This window comes from Ostrinia nubilalis, chromosome Z (genome assembly GCF_963855985.1).
Source record: "Ostrinia nubilalis chromosome Z, ilOstNubi1.1, whole genome shotgun sequence".
NCBI classification, from domain to species: domain Eukaryota; kingdom Metazoa; phylum Arthropoda; class Insecta; order Lepidoptera; family Crambidae; genus Ostrinia; species Ostrinia nubilalis.
Genome location: NC_087119.1, coordinates 24,763,930 through 24,785,716, shown reverse-complemented (window position 1 = coordinate 24,785,716; position 21,787 = coordinate 24,763,930).

Genomic DNA, 21,787 nt, shown 5'->3' with positions numbered 1-21,787 from the left:
GCCTTTGTCCAGGCAGTAGACGTAGTTGAAACGAATGAAATTACTGTCTTACACCATTTCTCATCTGTTGTCCCAAGGTGATTTTAAAAAGCTCGTCTGAAGGAATGCAAAACTGAAATGGAAAACATTATTTGCTTTCAATATAACATTTTCAAACGGCTTGACAAAAATAAAGTCAATTTAAATGAACGTTCAGCAAATTTTTTCAAAGAATATGTAGAAAATATTAGAATTGGTGGAACAGCTGTGGTTTGAGTTCTCATCAATCCTCAGGGAGTTGAAGCATAGTACAGGTTTTGATGAATTGGCAGATTCCTCTTACGTTAAAGATGAGTTATACGATCAAGTTGAAGTACTGTACAGTGTACACGTGGTTCAAATGCGAGTTGAAAACAAGTTTATTGAAGTTTAGTTTAGTTTTCATTATTTGCTTTCAATAGGACATTTTCAAACAGCTTGACAAAAATTAAGTCAATTTCAATTATCGTTCAGCAAATCTTTCCAAATAATAAATGTAGAAAATACTAGAATTGGTGGAACAGCTGTGGTTAGACTTCTCATCAGGCCTCAGGGAGTTGAAGTATAGTACAGGTTTTGATGAATTGGCAGATTCCTCATTCGTTAAAGATGAGTTATACGATCAAGTTGAAGTACTGTGGTTCAAATGCGAGTTGAAAACAAGTTTATTGAAGTTTACTTCCAACTTGAATCCCTGTCAAGATGGTGCTCCCCAAGTTGTTCTAGGAAAACCTGTCATCTTAACTTGTCCAAAATTATAATCCCATCATTTACTGGCCAATATTCCGAATGGCCTACATTTTTTATTTATTTAGTTCGTTGGTGCATTTTAATGATGATTTAACAAAAGTTCAGAAGTTTCATTATTAGAGGACTGTAAGAATTATCTCTTGAATAAGAAGAATGAAAGTTAAAGATCTATCCTGATTTTGTTTTTAAAATTTTAAAACAGTAACTTATACAATATGTCGGAAGAAAATTTTAAATTATTAATGTTATCAAAAGGAGAAGACTATACAAACTGGAAGAAGAAATTGATATTGTTATTGACAGCGAAAGATATAGATTGTGTTTTGGAACATAATGCTGAGAGCAAAAAGGAATTTAATAGAAAGGATGCAAAAGCAAGCTATCTTAATAAGCTCGTTATGTGATAAATTTTTTGTATATGCATTGAATTGCAATACAACAAAAGAAATTTAAAAAAAAATTGACACATTATTTCTAGGACATGAAGATACACAGATTTACCAACTTTTAGAACAATTTTATAAATTCAAATTTTCAAATTCGGATTTGATGATTGACATAGCAGAAATTGAAAATCAAGCGATAAAATTAAGAAATTTAGGTTACAGCATAGACGAGAAACAAATTATGATAAAAAATTTATCAAGTTTACCAGAAAAAATAGCTATTTTAGGCGTGGGAGTCAACCCAAACTTCCGAAAAAACATTAATAAATCTGCTATCAAGAATTAATCTAGAGCTAAATATGCGAAAAGAAAATCAAAATCAAAATCAAAATTTGGAAAAACCCGAAATGACGCCGTCTACGTCAGCAATAGAAACAAATGACAACGCATTTTTAGTCAAGAGTTGTTTTCAATGTGGCAAGAAAGGACACATTGCCAAGTATTGTCGGCAGAATATGAATGGAAATCGTGGATGGAAAAATAATAACCTGCAATGCTTCAGATGTCTGAAGTTCGGACACAAACATACGGAGTGCAGTCAACAAACGAACTGTATGTACTGCAAGCATAATTTTCATTACACGAAATTCTGTCTGCAGCAACATCAGCATGTGAGTAATTTTATTCCTTTAAAAACAAAATTTCCCTTAATGTAAACAAATATGGCCAACTGACATTGACGAATTTTTAGTCTATGTCAGTTGATCTACTAGTGATGCGACAAAATCTCTCGTTAATCGCAATTCTGTAAATGTCATTTACGGACTGCAACAGACGATTATTAGAATTTCAAAGATCGTTTGTATAATTATTTAGATCAATCCCTCTTCTGATTGATGTTGAGATCAGTAATGTGATCGTCAAAATAGGATCTTCTTAATCAAAGAAAATTTAATTTTCCCTTTTTTATTTGTTTAGGAAATATAATTTAAATTATACTGTGGGTCTAGACAAAGTGCACAATAAAATCGTAAACCAGTCGAAAAGTGGTCGAAATGCCTCTTTTATGTGACACTCGTCTGTATAATAAAGCTGAATTCAAAGACTTCTTCGCAAAGTGTGTTGTTGCATTCAATGAAGAAAAAATACATTGTAAAATATAACCTCGTTTATATCTACTATATAAAAATAAGTCGGGTTTTCCTCCCTGACGCTATAACTCCAGAACGCACGAACCGATTTCCACGGTTTTGCATTCGTTGGAAAGGTCTCGGGCTCCGTGAGGCTTATAGCAAAGAAAATTCGGGAAAAGGGGGTAAAACAGGATCCGCGGAGAAGTCGCGGGCGGCCGCTATTTTATTTAAAAATTAATATTATCAAAGTAATTGGTAATTGAAATAATTGAATACTTGAAACTAAATAAACATACTATACATACAATACTAAATAAACTCTATTCTATTCTATTCTTTTCTATTCTTAAATAAAATCGATTAAATTTACAGATTAATATCTATGAATATTGTCTATGACTTACAGATTTTCCAGAGATAGGACCTAAATTTAAACGTCAAATGTCGATTTGACATTTTAATATGTAGCACAAATTTTCACCATCCAAATATTTTGTTAAAATATTTTGTTTTCAATGTTAGATTTCATATTTGTTTCATCATGAGAATAAAGTTGGTTTCATGAGCTTGTGAAATAATGTGTATGATAATAAGAAAACGTGAGTATTATAGTGTCATTGTGTGCACAAGTGTTTGTTTACATCGATGGAAATTTCTAAAGAATTTAGGATTACAGAGAAAACCTACTTTCGTCCTCTGTTGGGTGTCAACAAGGCGACCCTCTCGGCCCCGCCATTTTCAGCCTGGCCATTCAGCCCATCATAAATAAATTACAGTCGTCACTTAACGTTTGGTACCTAGACGATGGAACCCTTGGTGGTGACCCCAATACAGTTTTAAAAGACCTATCTGATTTAATTGAAAATTTTAAAATGTGTGGTTTGGATCTAAATTTTGCAAAATGTGAACTTTTTATTCCCCAAAATTTTGATAAGCGTGACGACATTATTCAAAATTTTAATCTTTTGGCACCAAATATCAAAATTGTTAACCAATCTTCACTCCGCCTTCTCGGCTCCCCTGTTACCTTTGAATCATTTTCAGATTTTTTGATGAACAAATTTCAAAATTTAACTCTGTTTCTAATAAATTATTCCAAATTTATTAGAAACAGCCATTTGCATACACCATCATCCGGTTCTGTCTCTTCGTACCAAAATTTACATATGCGCTCATCACCGTTCTGGAATCATCCTGTTTTGACATCAAAATTAGACGCTATAATCCGCCACACCCTTTATCAAAATTTAAATATTATTTAGCTGGAAGACAGAGCCTGGACTCAGGCTTCCTTGCCTATTCGGCATGGGGGCCTGGGAATAAGACAAATTTCTAATATAGCGCTTCCGGCTTATTTATCATCTTGCCATAAAACTTTTGACCTTATCAGCAAAATAATTCTCAGTAAATCACATATGTATAATGCTGTACATCTTCAATTTTTGACGGAGGCCATTGATACTTGGAGGACATTGTCATCATTTGATCCTCCCCAAAACCCTTCAGCCCAACGGTTGTGGGACGAGCCTGTCTGCAGAGTAGTGCGGGATAATTTACTTCAAACATCTACCAACTCTGCAGACCGCGCTCGTCTCCTAGCCGTGGCTGAATAGGAATCAGGCCTATGGCTGAAATCCCTTCCCTCTCCTGCTCTTGGCACTCTGATTGAAAGAAAGAAAGAAAGAAAGAAAGATACATTTATTACAGTGGACATCACACAAATACAGGCAATTACATAGACATGACAGTGGCACATAATAATAAAAGAAGAAAAAATAAAAACAAGAGTAAACTGAGCAGTGCCACCCATTCACCAACAAGATGCCCACTGCAACGGGACCCCACTCAGCATATGCCGTGGCCCACGGTGACGAAGGCCACGGCGCTGGTTTTCAGTGTGCCCCATGCCGAGTGAGGGTCACGGACCATTGGTAAAATAAAAAAATAAAAAAGCTGCATAAAATTGTCTAGATAAACATACATAAATAGTAATATTAGTGCACAGATAAATACAAAAGGCGGGAAATCGGTAAGGATGATATGACTACGTTTATTAAGAATACTAATGAAAAGAATACTAATAAAAAGATAAAACTGTTTGTATAGGTGTGTGTGTAGTAATTGTGTTAATGTGTAATATTCGTAAAGAGTGACATTGTTACGCGTTGTTGAGTGTCTCGACGCCCGCAAAACCGGTTTGTGCAATCGAATGATTGATTGCGCGCGATTCGACAATTTAGTTCACCCATATTGTTCCGAGCGTTACACGCGCACCTACAAACAAAAAATAAAAAAATAAAAAGTAAATAAATGATTGATAACATTTCTTTCAGAGTGGCCATTAGTCTCCGCTTGGGGGCGCCTTGCTCGGTACCTCATCGCTGCTCTTGTGGGAAGGATGTTGATCAACTTGCTCACCACGGTCTTTCTTGCAACAGAAGTGCTGGCCGAATCCCTCGTCACGCCGGTTTGAACGACGTCATTCGCCGGGCGCTTGTCACCGCTCGTATACCGGCCATCCTCGAACCGAGCGGCCTGTCTCGTAGCGATGGGAAGCGTCCGGATGGAATGACGCTTGTTCCCTGGGAGATGGGGAGGCCTTTAGTGTGGGACGCCACTTGCGTTGACACTTTAGCGCCCTCCCATCTTCCTTCTACCGGCGTCAAGGTGGGTTCGGCTGCTGCTTCTGCAGAGGACCTCAAGCGGCGCAAATATGAAAATCTCAATGAGACTTACATATTTGAGCCGTTTGGAGTTGAAACTCTGGGCCCGTGGGGACCAAGTGCCCACAAATTGTTTCGTAAGATGTCTAACGTTTAGTTGAGACATCACGACGACACGCACTTGGCCGGTTTTTTTTAATATTATTTTATTTTTATTTTCTGTAAATATTACTTTTGTTATAAATATAGTTTTTAATTTTATAATTCATTGTAAATTAATTGTAAATAACTGTAAATATATTCATTATTAATGATTACATTCGAAATAGCCCCTTTATGGTTATGCCCCCTGGTACTTTTGGCTCACAAAATAATTTTCACACAAACCTTTTCTACCAATCCCATTCAAACGGCTTCAATTTGAAGTAAAAACATCTTTTGCGTTAACCATTAACAAGTCCCAAGGCCGATATCCATTAGCAGACTGCAACTAAACGCCCTTGGAGCTCAGAACTTTCGAAGTTCAATAAAAACTGTGAGCACATTATTAGGTACTTTAACCAAAATCGGAAAAGTGCCGAAGACAAAAAAAAAAAAAAACCTTCAAATTAGTAGGGATAGATCTACGAAAATAATATTTTACTCATGGTCAACTGTATGTCAGCCTATTGCGGGTCGAAGCTCCAGAAAGCCCATTTATTTTGCTGCCATTATGGCCATTAAAATTTAATGGATGCAGGATTCTAATTTTTGCTTCGCCAAAAGGGAAAGAGTACTAAGCAATAGTCATGTTTTCCTAGATGGAACTTTTAAATTCATTTCACCACCATTTACTCAATTGTAAACCGTACATGTAGACCTAAATAACACCGATTCTACCAATAGTATTATACCCGCTGCATATGCGCTACTACCTAATAAGAAACAAAAAACCTATGAGAATATGCTATCGCTTTTAAAAAGTCAAGTACCATCATTTGAACCAAACGTATTTACACTAGATTACGAGGCTAGCGCAATGGGTGCAATATCTGAAGTTTTTCAAGGATCCAAAATACGAGGTTGTTCCTTTCATTTTAGTCGTTGTTTGTGGACTGAAATAAATTACAGAGTTTTTTTTTGCATAACACTGAAAATTATAAAGTGAACTTAGAAAACCACCCATCCCAAGTTCATGGTTTCATGGTTGGTTATTGGCAAAGAAGACTGGGTAAAAGTGGTCCGTGAACCAATAGCGATACTGCTGTGGTATTTATATAGGGATATACCTCAACTACATCCACGAAGAGTCATCATCATCGATTTTGCCTACGACTTAAACAGTGCTCGATATTCTTAACATCGTTGATATACGCTTTGAACTGTTTAATGAATACGATTGCTTTACACAATCGCAGCTTAGATTGTGCTTAGTGATTTGGACTGCTGTTGTTGTGTTGAAATCATGTTTCAACCCAGAGCAAATGTCGTTTGCTTGGTCTGCGTCCGTTCTGTGCTAAGAGTTTAAAGAAGATTGATAACACGTCAATTGTTTGAAGAAAATGTGGCACTGGCAGACCGAATACGAATAAATGTCGCTCCATATAAGGTTGGTATATGTTAGAGTCTACTTTCTATGAACCTAACAAAAGTCACAACACGTTAACAAGATACGCGTCAAAAGCGTATAGACATTCAGGAGACTTGCCAGCATTAAATAACTTCCCACGCTTAACTGAAAGCGAACTTATTATATTTGCTCTAGGCACATACCAAGTAAAACTAGCCAGAAGCTATTACAGCGAACATGTAAGAAATGGAATTTATAATATCGAATTGTAAGACACAATGAAGAACTAAATACTGCACTTAGAGAAGACGGTATCGACAGATCTTGGCTTCTAAGAGGCAAGATTCATAATTGCTACATTTTGGTAGATGAAAACAGGCGTGCGTTGAATGCACTTGCATTATATTGCACATGCAAATCTGGCATACGTACTCTAGGATGCTGCAGTCACATTATGACAATAATTATGGTATCTGTCTCGGGCTAGGTTTGAAGAATGTATATTACGTTCAGATGAATTTTTAGACTATTATTATTGATGAATAAAATATATTAAATGAAAAATAAAAGTTGTTTTACTAGCTTCTTATATTTAAGTGCTTTGCTGCTTTTTTTCTCAAAACTGCCTGATCAGATTTTGATACCCCTTCGGGTACCTACCTACATAAATAACACAACAATGTCGCTATTGGTTCACCGACCACTTCTCATACAAATGTACCCGGTCTCTTAACCCCCCATACCTATCTGGTGACCTCGACGACCAATAAGAAGAATAATAACTGAAACAGGAAAACTCTACAAATGAATTGGTGTATTTTTTTTTCAAATTCTAACGACAATGGGCAACGACGAAATTCTGAAAGTCCGCATACGAGTTCCACCCTTCTGGCTAGAGGAACCTGCTCTATGGTTTGCGCAAGTAGAATCCCAGTTTGTCATGTCTGAAATCACATTGAAGGCACCATCACTAGCACTACAGCTGAAGAAAGTGGTTCCTCTTTCAATATTCAATAGAAACGACACCAAGAAACCCAATTTATTCAAACGCACAAGAAAAGTAGGTAGGTACTGCCGAAATTCAAGTGGACAATAATCTTTTTTCAGAATGAATTTGGAAAAATACCATGAACCGGCGCGTATGGGCTTTCAGAAACAATAGTAATATTGGATTACTATGACGTCCAATATACAGAAAAATGTAAAAATTGCGATAGGACAATTAATTGTTGCTTAGCCATTCGCCCTACTATTTAGTCGCTAAATTCTAAATTAAATGTGTGGTATTTAGACGATGGCACCATTGGAGGCGACGCCAATTCCGTTTTAAGTGATTTTTCAAAACTCGTCAACGATTTCAAAAATATCGGTTTGGAATTAAATTTTAGTAAATGCGAACTATATTTATCGGACTCCGTTTCTTTGACTTCAGAAAATCCTTTCAAAAACTTCTGGTCAAATACAAATTCAGTCTAAAAATTGTCTTCGCCTTCTTGGTGCCCCTATTTTTGATGAAGGTGTCCCTGATTTTGTTCATGATAAAAATAATAAATTTCAGGATTCCTTCAACCGTCTGCTACAATTGAATTCACACATGGCCTTAACTATCGTTCGGTATTGCACTTTCGTTCCAAAATTTACATATGTTTTACGGTGCTCCCATCTTTGGAAATTTATTAATCTTTTAGAAGTTCTGGATAATTCTCTTCAAAATCTACTTTCTGAAATTCTAAATTGTCGACTAGATGAACGATCTTGGTCTCAAGCTGCACTCCTAATTCGCTATGGTGGTCTTGGCACTCGCAAAATTTCGAGTGTAGCATTGCCTGCCTTCCTTTCATCTGCCTATAGCACTAAAAAAGACCTCTTTATGTCTATTTTAAACTCGTCGCTCCGCGATGCTGAGGTCTCGTGTTTGACAGATGCAAGAAATGCATGGTCAAATATGTCCAAGATCGATTTACCTTTGTCTTTGACTTCACAGAGGCAGTGGGACGAGCCGCTGTGTAAAATGCTTACAGAAAGGTCCAAAACGCATACTTGTAATAAGTAAATGGTGGAAAGAAAACCCACAATTCGTGTTATTTATTTGCAATATTGTAATAAGTAAATGGTGGAAAGAAAACCCACGATTCGTGTTATTTATTGGCAATATTGTAATAAGTAAATGGTGGAAAGAAAACCCACGATTCGTGTTATTTATTTGCAATATGTAGGTATATTATAAAAGTGGGACCCCTAGCCATTTCCAAAACCCATTTTATTATTATGAAAATAAAAAATGATGATATCAAATTTCTCACTTCACCATACCATTTATATGCCCATGTTAACATGGGCTAGTGTCGGCTCATATACCCATTTACCTAACACCCTGTATACGATTTGGCTTCGATAATGACAATACAATAGGAGTTTGTTATTTCATGTGTCAGATGACTAGAGTGGAAACAACCTATGAGTCATCTAGTTTAATTATGTGCAATATGTAGGCATATTATATAAGTGGAATGCCGAGTTATATTTCTAAAACCTGTTCTATTATTTTATACCATTTGGCTGCGACAGTTACAATACAAAACACTTTTCCCAAGTCGATGTTCATACATTCACATAATGCAACAAAATATAATAATATACAATAGATCTATACGATCCAACCAAGAAACATTAAGATACCTGGGCATGTACTTGGACCGTAGATTTACACGGAGCAAACTTGTGCAAACCAAACGAGACGAAATTAACCTAAAAAGGGTATTTATAGGCTGCTGGGGCGCAACTAAAACTATGTTTGGATAACAAGCTGCTCATATACAAAATGATTCTGAAGCCCATTTAGACCTACGGCATCCAGTTGTAGGGCTCTGCAAGTGCAAGAAAACAGAGAGTGCAAAACTACTCGTACATCTTGAAACAAATATCAAATGCACCATGGTTTATAAGAATAACAAAGCTGAACATGTTTATGGTGAAACAGGAGATAGATACCCATGGAATCAACTATAATATAAAGGGGTTACCTACGTGAGTGCGACAAACGTTACATCGAATTTTGTTTCTTCGAAAACCTTTCTGCGAAGTTATTATACTGCGACGCTTCATTATATCGACGTCATGTTACTGCGATGTTTCGTTACATCGAAAGACTTTACTGCGAACAATTTTTCTGCGATAATATCATACTGCGAAGCCTTGTTCAATTATACGTCTTGTTATGGTTACTTAGGGAAACTGATTTCAATGATCCTAACGTTAAAGTTTCTAGAATTTTTAACATGACTTTATAAACAGGGAGCCTGTGCCTAATTTGTGAGCAATAAAGGAATGGGAGAGGGATTGGATTTCTTTATTACGACCACCTTTACATACTTTTTATAAACCTTTACATACTTTTTGTACCATAGACCTATTAAGAAAAATAATAAACTCAGTGTCAAATGAGCATTTGTTTGTTTCACTCACATTCTTCCTATTAATATTATAAATGCGAAAGTTTGTATGGATGTCTGGATGTCTGGATGCTTGTTACTTTTTCACGCAAAAACTACTGAACGGATTTTGATGAAACTTTACAGTATTCTTGTTTATAACCCAGAATAACATATAGGCTATAATTTATGACGATCTGTGACAAACTAAATTTCACGAGAGTGAAGCCGCAGACAAAGTTAGTGTTGTAATAATACTTATGCCAGGTGCTTGAGGTTTACTGTGAGGGTTCTATGACTTAAGTGGGTTGATGAAAAAATTGCTGAAATGAATGACTCAGTGATAATAGAAAAATCTAAACGCGGAAATGACATACTGATTATTAGTGGTTATGAGTTTTGTTTGAACAAAAATGTGAATGACAAATTTTATTGGTGCTGCGTGCACAAGCAAAGGAAGCAGTGTTCCAGTACTATGACAACCGAATTTTCTGAAGGTAATGGGCATTCCGTAGTTAAAGATATGACTGAACACTCTCACTCTCCTGGCGCTTCATTATTGTCGTCAATATCATTTAAAAACAAGTTAAAACAAGACGCGGCTGCCACTTCGATGAAACCTGTACAGATAATTCAGGCTAATTTGGAATCAGCTGTACCAAGCACAAGTGCATCGAGCCTGCCAAATAAAAATGCCATGAGGCAAGTTATACAGGGTGTTTGGCGCATCGTGTGCCAAAATGATTTGGCGGATAGAATGGGTCATTTCCTATATTTTCAGCCCCCATAACACGTTCCATACCAGGCGGCTACTTTTAAATTAATTTTTTTAGTAATTTCACCAAAATACCCAAATCGCATCATTTAATTTCGATTTCAAAAAAAAACTACTAAGCGCAGCCCTAAAGTAAATATTTTGTTTTGACGTGCATTGATGTAGGGTTGCATCAAATCTAAATTTATTGGCAAATATCATCTAGTTTTTTTAAAATTCAGCTTTGAAGTTTTCCGAAAAGTTAAAAATGGACTGAACATTTAAGTTTACAAGGGTATAATTTTTTTTTAAAGAGATAGCGATCTTCAGATTTTATCAAAACTTCTCTAGTCTATCCTCATTCAAACGGTATACTAATCTTGTTTAAATAATAACAACAACTTCACAAATTCCTTAAATTAGTGCATTGACTCTACTCGGACTGATTTGCGAAATTTGTGTTTATAGCTCCTTTTTGTGTGAATAGCACGTAGAACACCTAACAGGTAAAAATTATTTATCTTATGCAATGTAAAAACCTTTTATCTATCGTTTTTCAATGTGGATTTCTTGAAATTAAAGACGAAAATAATTATTTTGATCGTTTATTAATTATTACAAATTTTGTTCAAAATGTCCGCCTCGGCAACGTATACACTCAAGACATCTTCTTCTAATTTCGACTGTTGTCGTATGCAGCCACATTTCTCTTTTTATTACTAATAAGGCGTTTTCTATTCGTTGTAGTTTTTCTATTGTTTGAATCCGTTACGTACACCAGTTCTTTAGCTTGTCCCCAGACGTAAAAATCGAACGGAGTTAGGTCTGGGGAACGTGTAGGCCACTGTATAGGGCCATCTCTTCCAATCCACGAGTAGAAAACGCCTTTGTAGTAATAAAAAGAGAAAATTAGAAGAAGATGTCGTGAGTGTATACATTGCCGAGGCCATTTTGAACAAAATTTGTAATAATTAATAAACGATCAAAATAATTATTTTCGTCTTTAAATTCAAGAAATCCACATTGAAAAACGATTGGGAAAAGGTTTTTACATTGCATAAGATAAATATTTTTTACCTGTAGGTGTTAAACGTGCTATTCACACATAAAGGGGCTATAAACACAAATTTCGCAAATCAGTCCGAGTAGAGTCAATGCACTAATTTAAGTAATTTGTGAAGTTGTTGTTATTATTTAAACAAGATTAGTATACCGTTTGAATGAGGATAGACTAGAGAAGTTTTGATAAAATCCGAAGATCGCTATCTCTTTTAAAAAAAAAATTATACCCATGTAAACTTAAATGTTCAGTCCGTTTTTAACTTTTCTGAAAACTTCAAAGCTGAATTTTAAAAAAACTAGATGATATTTGCCAGTAAATTTAGATTTGATGCAACCCTACATTAATGCACGTCAAAACAAAATATTTACTTTAGGGCTGCGCCTAGTAGTTTTTTTTTTAATCGAAATTAAATGATGCGATTTGGGTATTTTGGTGAAATTACTAAAAAAAATAATTTAAAAGTAGCCGCCTGGCATGGAACGTGTTATGGGGGCTGAAAATATAGGAAATGACCCATTCTATCCGCCAAATCATTTTGGCACACGATGCGCCAAACAACCTGTATATCGCGCTAGAAAAAAAAATAAACCTAAAGAACCGCTGACTTTAGATGATATTGATATACCATCTGAATATGTTTTCGTCGAAGGAGAACGGTTTTTGGCGCGTGACACGAAATATGGCGGAAAAAATCGCATGTTGTTATTTTGCACTAAGCAAAATATAAAAATACTTTCCGAGTCATTAGTTTGGTTGATGGACGGAACTTTTAAAACTTGTCCAGCCTTGTTTCGTCAGATCTATTCCATTCATGCTATAGTTGGACATGATGATAAAACCAAAAAGACAATACCGTTGGTTTACTGTCTATTGACCGATAACAGAAGAGAAGCTATTTGGTTTTTATAAGAGAACTTAGATCATTTGCTGCAGAATATGAATATGAATTGAATCCACGCCATATTGTAACTGATTTCGAAATTGCAATCATAAACATAATCAGGATTGATTTCCGTGATGCTCATCATCAAGGTTGTTTATTCCACCTTGGTCAAAATGTGTGGAGGCAGATACAACGATCTGGGTTAGCTTCGCGCTATGGCAGTGATAGTGACTTTTCACTGAAATTGAGACATTTAATTACTCTGGCCTATCTTCCGCCTGATGAAATCCCCGAAGCCTTCAAATCACTCAAGGAAAGCGTACTACCTGAAGAAGCTCGAAGCGTCACTGAGTGGTTTGAAACTTACTATGTTTTGGGAAAACTTGTGTCTCAACCCAGTAATAGTACTTCAGTCTTCATTTCAAGATCTTCGCCAATGTTCCCCCCGCAATTGTGGTCTATAAATACGAACAATCACCTGCGATTGCCCAGAACCCAAAATAAAGTTGAGGCATGGCATCGTAGAACAGTCTGTTAAATAATAACCGACATGGCCTTTATGAAACCATTCGGGAATTGAAAAAGGAACAAACTACCACCAACCATGCCATTGAAAAAACCTTAGCTTGTATTCCGAGGACCCCGCCCCGAAAAAAAAATAAAGAACGTTCGCATGCACTTTTGAAATTAAGCGAAAAACGGCATACTATGGATTTACTTCAATTTTTAAGAGGTGTGGCAAACCATACTGAATTGTAAATAGGTAATTTGTTTGTGCAGAGCTATAACTTTTGTTTATCGTTTTTATGTTTTTATGTTATGTAATTGTACGTGGTTGTACCTTTCGTTTGTCGTTACTTAATCCATAAAGTTTCCATACTAATATGTATTATAAATGGGAAAGTAACTCTGTCTGTCTGTTTGTCTCACTTTCACGTCAAAACTACTGAACCGATTTGAATGAAATTTGGTATACAGACAGTCCAGATTCTGAGAAAGGACAAAAGCTATTTTTAATGCGAAAAAGAGGTTATAAGGGGTTGAAGGGGGGATGAAAGGTTAAATGAAGCAATTAGAATGTTGAAACTTATTTTTTAGGCTTTTGATTAGACATAAATAAAAATGACATTTAAAGTTTCTAAGAATGTTACCCTAAGCCCTAAAGGGAGTAATAAAATTAAGGGATGAAAGTTTGGGTGGAAATTCGTCACTTTTGAAGCTAGAACGATACGTACTTTTTCTATTTTTTTCGATAGGGATACTCCCGATGTGATCCCACTGTCACCAAGTCAGAGTCTGATGATGGAATCCTAGGGAAATTGCGGCAAACCCTCTAATGTTATGGGCACGTATTACGTTTTTCCTATTTTTTTTCTTAAATATCCAAGCATCTGAAATTCATCATTTCATGTTGAGCTGATGATTTATTGTTAATTTATCTAAATAATGTTTTCGTCACAAAAATTTTAAGTTGTTATGTTATTTAATAATATGTTTTAGTTTTCTTTAAATACATAGCTTATTTAAGTATTTACGCACGTGTGTTTTATCTGTAAAATAATTAGACTAAATTATTAAAACTGCCTGCCCAAAGTCATTATTCCACGCGGACGAACACAGCTAGTCAACAATAAAAAGGAAAAATTTATCTATGTTAATGAGTTTATTATTTATACTAGCTGACCCGGCGAACTTCGTATCGATCGAATTTGCGTAAAAATGAAATGCAGTCGGAGGCATCAAATACCATCACTAACAACAAAATTTGTCATTGATGCCTCCGACTGCATTTGTGAACACTAAGTTGTCTTGTTTTTTATCTTTTTAGTTCATTTTTACGCAGTTGGGTTTTTTGTTTATTCAATAAATATTTTTTTATCTTTTTAGTTCATTTTTACGCATTTGTGTTTTTTGTTATTTCAATAATATTTGTATTTTAATCTTTTTAAAGTCTGTTCGCCGAGAGTTAATAAAAAAAAAATATCAGAGGTTCTAAACTCATTATAAATTGCGGCCCGCTAATTATTTCTGTCGATATAATGAAAAAGTTGGTAGATTATTTGACCTGGCCTTTTTTTTGGCCTGTATTCTCGGCTCGGTTACAATTTAATTTTGGACTACCATTTATAAGAATGTACTAAAAATACCGATTATCTACCAAAATCTACTAAACGATTACGCACTACTAAATCATCATTCTCTTTGCCTCAAATCTACCAAAAAAGTAGAAATCTACTAAAAGTGGTCACGCTGTGGCCGCCGCCGCCCGCCGTACCATGGTACTCAGTGCGCGTTGTGACAAACGACGCCCGCCATACAGAATGCGATACTTAAGCGACAGTCGCTATTGCAAGACATTTCATAATATTTATCAACTCTCGGCGAACCGACTTTAGTTAAATAACATACATTTTTGTAAGCTACTTAAAAAGCCCTTTATTTTGATCCCCCCCCCCCTCCTACTAGTTAGGTTTTGAGAAAATTACTTTTGTTTTGAGAAATAGTATCGCGATCGTCCCGCTCCGCCGCCCGTTTCGTGCGCGTTACCATATTATACTGTCCAGTCAATGCGTGTGCATCGCCGCCGCTCCGCCGTCGCATCACCTCGCCATCGCTCGGCGTGGTTCGGCTGTCGCCAGTTTCGTGCCCGCAGTTTCACTCTCACGATTAAGACGAATCTAACAACACCACTCACACTAAAATCGGTCAAGCCGTTTAGGGTGTAGGCCATGCCCAAGAAATATACATACACTAAGCGGCCGCCCGCGACATCGTACGCGTGGATCCCGTTTTACCCCCTTCATCTATCTTACCCCTTTACACACGAGAATAAAAAAGTGTCAATATTTTAATAAAACTTTACTTAGGGGTTATTTTAGAGTTTAAATAAGATTAGAAAAATACTTTAAAAAAATTTGAAATTTCAGTTTTCCTGAAAGTATGCCCTCACGATAGTGAGGCTTCGGTATAATTTGTTAGTCTCACGATAGTGATCTTATACTATTTAGTTAATTTATTTAATGAAAACTACTAATTTATGAGTACATAAGTATTCATTTGGTAAGAGATCCCTATAAGTAAAGAGTAAGCTATAATTTAACAAGCAATTAAACCTCTTTTAGCAAACTGTCTTACAAAAAACGAATTAATTGAAAAATATCCACCTTTTGACAAACTTGCAAAGTAAAAACCTTTATTAGTTTGGTTGGTACCAATATGAGGTCCGAGATGATTATTAAGAGATTGTAAAATAGAACAAAATTACTTTATAATTAATAATAAAGAAATAAATGTCATTTTTATGGCTTAAGATGATATGACTGGAAACAGCTTTTTTGCGAGAAAGGCACAGGTAGACATCTCACTTAGCACATTTAATTTTTGACCAGCTATAACATCCTTCCAACATGTAACACCTCGGTGCTTTTTAGCCAGGTAATCGTTCTCATCTGTGTTATCATTTGCCTTCTGACCTTAAAAGTCTATATTATATTGTTTATGGATGTCGAGTCGTTTAGTAAATTTTCAACACGATGCTCTTTATTAGGATATCTGTTTAAAGCCTCAGCTATGCTAAAACGAAAATCTAGTAATGCTAAAATGTCTTTTTTTGAATAACCATTAGCTGTGCAATCAATTTTCTAAAGCCGCCGCGAATTAACAACTGCCAGGTCCAAAATTTAAACTAGAACTTTCAAACCCTATTATCTTGTAATAAAGGTTTGGTGGCATTCCATTTGTTAGTCCAGAATATCTACACCACTCATATCGTTCAACGATTGAATAATAAGATGGACCTCTTTGCAGGTATATTGATCCTTTATTTATCATGGGTTGCACCTTCCAAAGCGGTTGTCTTGTTCTGTTTCTGCTAGTTGGTCATGGTAAAATACATAAAGGGAATGTCGTGTGTGTACAAATCGGTTATGAACTATTTTGTTAGCAATAAGCCCCTATTTTTTATACTAGTGTGTCAGTACATATGCAAACATGGGTCCGGAAGGCATCTCATGAAAATATGTGCACTGAACACTATAGCAATTTCGGTTCTAATAGTTTTTAATTCTTTATCGATTTAACGCATGTAGTGCAAGTTTGTACACCTAGCCATCTCTTTGTAAAATGTGTCATCAAAATAATCAATTGAGATACTCAGTTGGAGTACGAATTCAATTTGTTTGAATTTTCTTCCAAATTGACCCTGTATTTTGTAGCGGACGTGGCTTTTGTTTCAGCTTTTGCTTGCCACATAGTATTTTTAAAATGTCTGACCAGCCTTGCTGATTCATGTTCAGGGTCTACTTCGTCTCCTGAGCTTTCATATTTGGTATTCTACTCTTCAAAGTCCGTAAAAACCCGAAATTGTATTTCCTGGTCCTTTTAGTCATGAAAATCTTTAATTTCATAGTCGGTTGCGTTTCCAAATAATGCTACGACACATCCTTCATATTTAGGATGCACTAAAATAGAAAAACAACTAAACACTAAGCCATAATATCAAATCACAAATAAAATAGTTTTCAATCAACTACTGGAGGTTTGACCGACCAGCTACGATCGTGCGACTTAATTTTGTGGTAGTAATAATTATTAATTTATGCAATGAAATAACAATAAAAGTATTCCATTCGGATAATCACTGTTTTCGTAATAAAATAAAACTATAACACTTATCCTAAAACAACAATAACCACATAAAATCAATATTTACACTGGCCGCCTCTCGTTCCAAAAAATGCAGTCAACTTTAAGTCCGAGTAAACGAGCACTGACAGGTCCCAACACTAAATGAGCGGCACTGTGTGCGAGTAAATATCTCTCACGAGCGATCGCTGCCGATTGCGGCCGCAAAAACAAGTTTACATGGGCATGAGATTTTTTCAAAGTTACTCTCACGTACGTGTATCGTCGTGTGTAAAGGGTTACGCGGTTTAGATTTTTTCATACAAATGTTTTTTCCCGCTAACTCCCGTTCCGTGGGAATTTTGGGAATTCCTTTCTTAGTGCACCTCTACGGTACCTAAGCTACGACCCTTCCAAATTTCAAGTGCCTACGTTTAGCCGTTTAGGCTATGCGTTGGTATGTCAGTCAGTCAGTCAGTTTCTCCTTTTATATATTTAGAAGATTAGATACATACACTCGAAAAACATAACCCTCCTTCTGGCGTAGTCAGGTAAAAAATCTTAGGTATCGTTTTGAAAAAGAAAATCAATGTACCTACCTACATAATTTACACAGAAAGTTACGCAAGGCTTCTTAGTATGATATTATCGCAGTAAAATCTTTCGCAGTAAAGTTTTTCGATGCAACGTAACATCGCAGTAACAAGGTGTCGATATAACAAGGCGTCGCAGTATAGTAACTTCGCAGAAAGGTTTTCGAAGAAACAAAATTCGATGTAACGTTTGTCGCACTCACGTAGGTAACCCAATATAAAGACTGTCAAAGCACCCGAACCAGTTGACAGGGCTGCATCACTAACCCAGAAACTATACGTCGTCGGCTTAAGAAGCGGCGATTATAATAATAAGATAGCTTCAACAATAATTAAGAGTCTGAAAACAATCTGAAATAACGAAAAAGAAAGGCCTGTCTCCACTTGGAGCAATGCACTAAACGAGGAAAAAATTAATTTCATCTGTTTTTAATTTTTAATGACTGATTGCATATTAACGTCATTACAAAAAAAATATTTTGTACACTGCTAAAAAACCATTGCTAGAATGTTTTATTCATTTGGATTTGGACACATCGCATTTCGTAAATTCGCACTCTTATGCAAGTAGATCATCGCACAGAGCGATTTTATAACACTTCTGTTGCGCTTTAAATCATGCGCATATTATGACAATGCAAAAGAAATAATCCATCAGTTAGTTTTTGTAGCGTTAAATTCACAACATTCAATAAACAACACAATAAGTTTGTTACGACAGCATCTAAAAAATTGTGAAAATGACACCAAATAAAATATGACCAGCGAGTAGGAACTAAATTAGATGAATATTTTGGATTTACCGAACTCGATAATTGGTTGGCAACATTGTTGCTAATGAAAAAAAAAGATTGTGAATTTTATTAAGAGTTAATGCAGAATATGACATGTTTTACCTTTCACAATTTGTAAACAACCTAAAGAAGCTATTACCAAAGATGGTAGGTACAGTATTTTAAACAATCTGTCGATTGCGCCTCTAGCAGTAACATTGAAAATTATTTTAATGGTGCGTCCAGACTGGGCGAAGCTAGTCATCCTGCTCACCCTGCTCTTGAGTGAGCAGGATGTCGAGTTTGCCCGCGAGCCCGTTCGCCCAGTCTGGACGCACCATTAGACTAAAAAAGTTACTTTTTTACCGTACTTATGGATTAACCCGAGTTGATGAATTTATGACAAAACACTAGGTTTATCTGCCGAAATTTAATACAACACAGTATTAGGTATTACCCTGACGCATTTAAAGATCCCGACGAAGACAATGGCGAGTGAGTTGCAAGACGACCACCAAGACAACCAAGTACCTAATAAAACTGTAAACAAAGTGGAAAGACTTTCGAAACAAAAAAGTTTAGCTTATAAGAAAAGCTTAAGTAATTAGAAATATGAGTAGTCCCATTGTTAAGAAACAGGAAAGAAGTAGGGAATAAATGATAACTCAGGCACGAGGAGAAAGGAAAGCGTTATTGAATTCACAAAAATTGATTGGACGACAGAACGATGACAGCTGACATAAATCAAAATAGAAAAATATAAAAGTGTAAAACCTTAAAGTATCAAAAAAGAGGCCGTTCGTAACACCAATTTGACAAAGCCCACTAGAGTTCGCACAAATCAATACATACCGTTAAGAGACTCAATGATTAAATTATACCAAAGAAATGATTTATACAAAATTAAATCGATTACCTGTACAATGGCAATAATCAAGGTCTGACACTAAATTTTGATTCATAAATTCAAGCAATTGTAATTACTTGTGTAATAAATCCAATAATAAATCCGAAGATTTCCTAAACGATTTCTAAATTAATTCAATATAAAGTAATTTTTCAAAAATAGTTATGTGTGTTTCAACGAATAAACGTCACCGACACTAAATACCAGAGATTACGAGTATAAATTGGAAATGAAAATTGTAAATATATCAAATTACATTGGTTCAAGTTCAGCAGAAAAGTCAAGAGAGAAGATAAAAAAGTGACAGTCGTAAAAACAATAAAAAAGAAAAAGAAGTTTCTCGCTGGCCAGGCGAGCGGCCAAGGAGTTTGGTCGTATCTTTCCGACCCTTTACTAATTTTCCTAGGCCGTTATTTAGACAGACCTGTACAGCGATAAATCATACATAATATTTAGTAGGTGTTTATTATAATTAAGGATAGAGCTTCTAAAACATTTTTCAAAGCACCTTAAAAAGTTACATTGGATGAAATCAAATTAAAATTATCTTTATTTGTATAGACTAATTAATTAAATTAGTAGGTACTTACAAATCGTCAAATGCTCTTAAGGAGCCTATACATGTCTCATTATTTTATGCCCTAGGGTGACGGCACCAGTAATGGACATGGCACCAATTATGGACATTTTTTTCGTTGATCGAATTTATTAAGCAACTGTCGCAACATTTTGAACTGGCAACACTAAAATCACAATCAATAGATGTTTGGGCTATCATTTTGACACACGTCACCAAAATCGGCCACTTTGTTTTAAGATAGCTGCGAAGTGAAATCTCGTTGCGCGCTGTGGTAATGAAAATCCGTTTTTTACTATTGAAATCGTTAAGGAAGTGAGTACATATTTGTGCTTGGTGCTATCTTGTGTTGTGTTATAATGAGATTTGATGTTATTTTTACTGAATAATAATAAATAGCAAGTAAATTGAGCTAAGTTAAAAATGTCCTATCACAGCCATAAGTTTTTTCTGGGGTTTGTTCATTACTGGATTCGATATTTTATGAAATTCAGTAATGGACAAGTGTCCATGCTTAAGTTTTTAATTGATTTTTTTGTTTATTGTATTAAATTATTTAATTTGATGCACTAAACATTTGGGTTGAGTTGATTTTGTAATTGCTCTTTATTTTCCAATGTTGGACGATGTCCATAACTGGGTATTTTTAGTTGTCCATAATTGGGTTCTTTGTTTTGTCTTAGATGGCACCAAAACAAAATTACATCCCCAAACAAATGGGGAGAGCATTGGATGCTGTAAGGATGGGGGAAAAGATAAGCACGGCTGCCCTCCGGTTTGATGTTCCTCGAATAACCTGGGTTACCTCCGCCATATCGAATAACAAATGATCGAAAGTAAAAATGTCCAACACGTTTCATCGAAAACTCAAAACATCGAACGATTAAAATATAGAATTTACAAAATGATCGAAATAATCTTCAAAAGATCTAAGGATTAAATTATCGAAAATCGATCTTATTGTATAGTTTAATAGGAAGATGGAGGTAAGGGTTCCTTGTTGACTATGGTACCCTAGAAATAAAAAAAAAGTTTTATTTATACAGGGTGTTAGGTAAATGGGTATATGAGCCGACACTAGCCCATGTTAACATGGGCATATAAATGGTATAGTGAAGTCAGAAAATTGATATCTTCATTTTAATTATTTAAATTTTCATACAAATCGGATGTTATAAAAATTATTTTGTATGAAAAAAAAAAAAATGATGTTATCAAATTTCTGACTTCGCCATACCATTTATATGCCCATGTTAACATGGGCTAGTGTCGGCTCATATACCCATTTACCTAACACCCTGTATTCATCATAATAATTATGACATTTAGTTTAAACTTCTTTACTGATTTTCGATATTTTGAACATTAATTTGATCATTTGTAAATTCGATATTTTGATCGTTTAAAGTCGAGGGATGACGGGATGACGTTACCGAAGAAGGCATTCGCAAATGGTTCGATAAAATAACGAGATACATAGAAGTTATAGGTTTAAAAGATGTTTTAGATGAACCCAGCCGGATATTTAATACCGACGGAAGCGCATTTTATCACCAGATGGTTGATTGAAAGTCTGATACTTGAAAATCGAAGACTGATCAAGTTGAAAGTTCAAATAGCAGTAATAAAAGTTGATTTGTGACATCATTTGTTTCATTCATGTGTTCAATACAAAAGTGTCCAT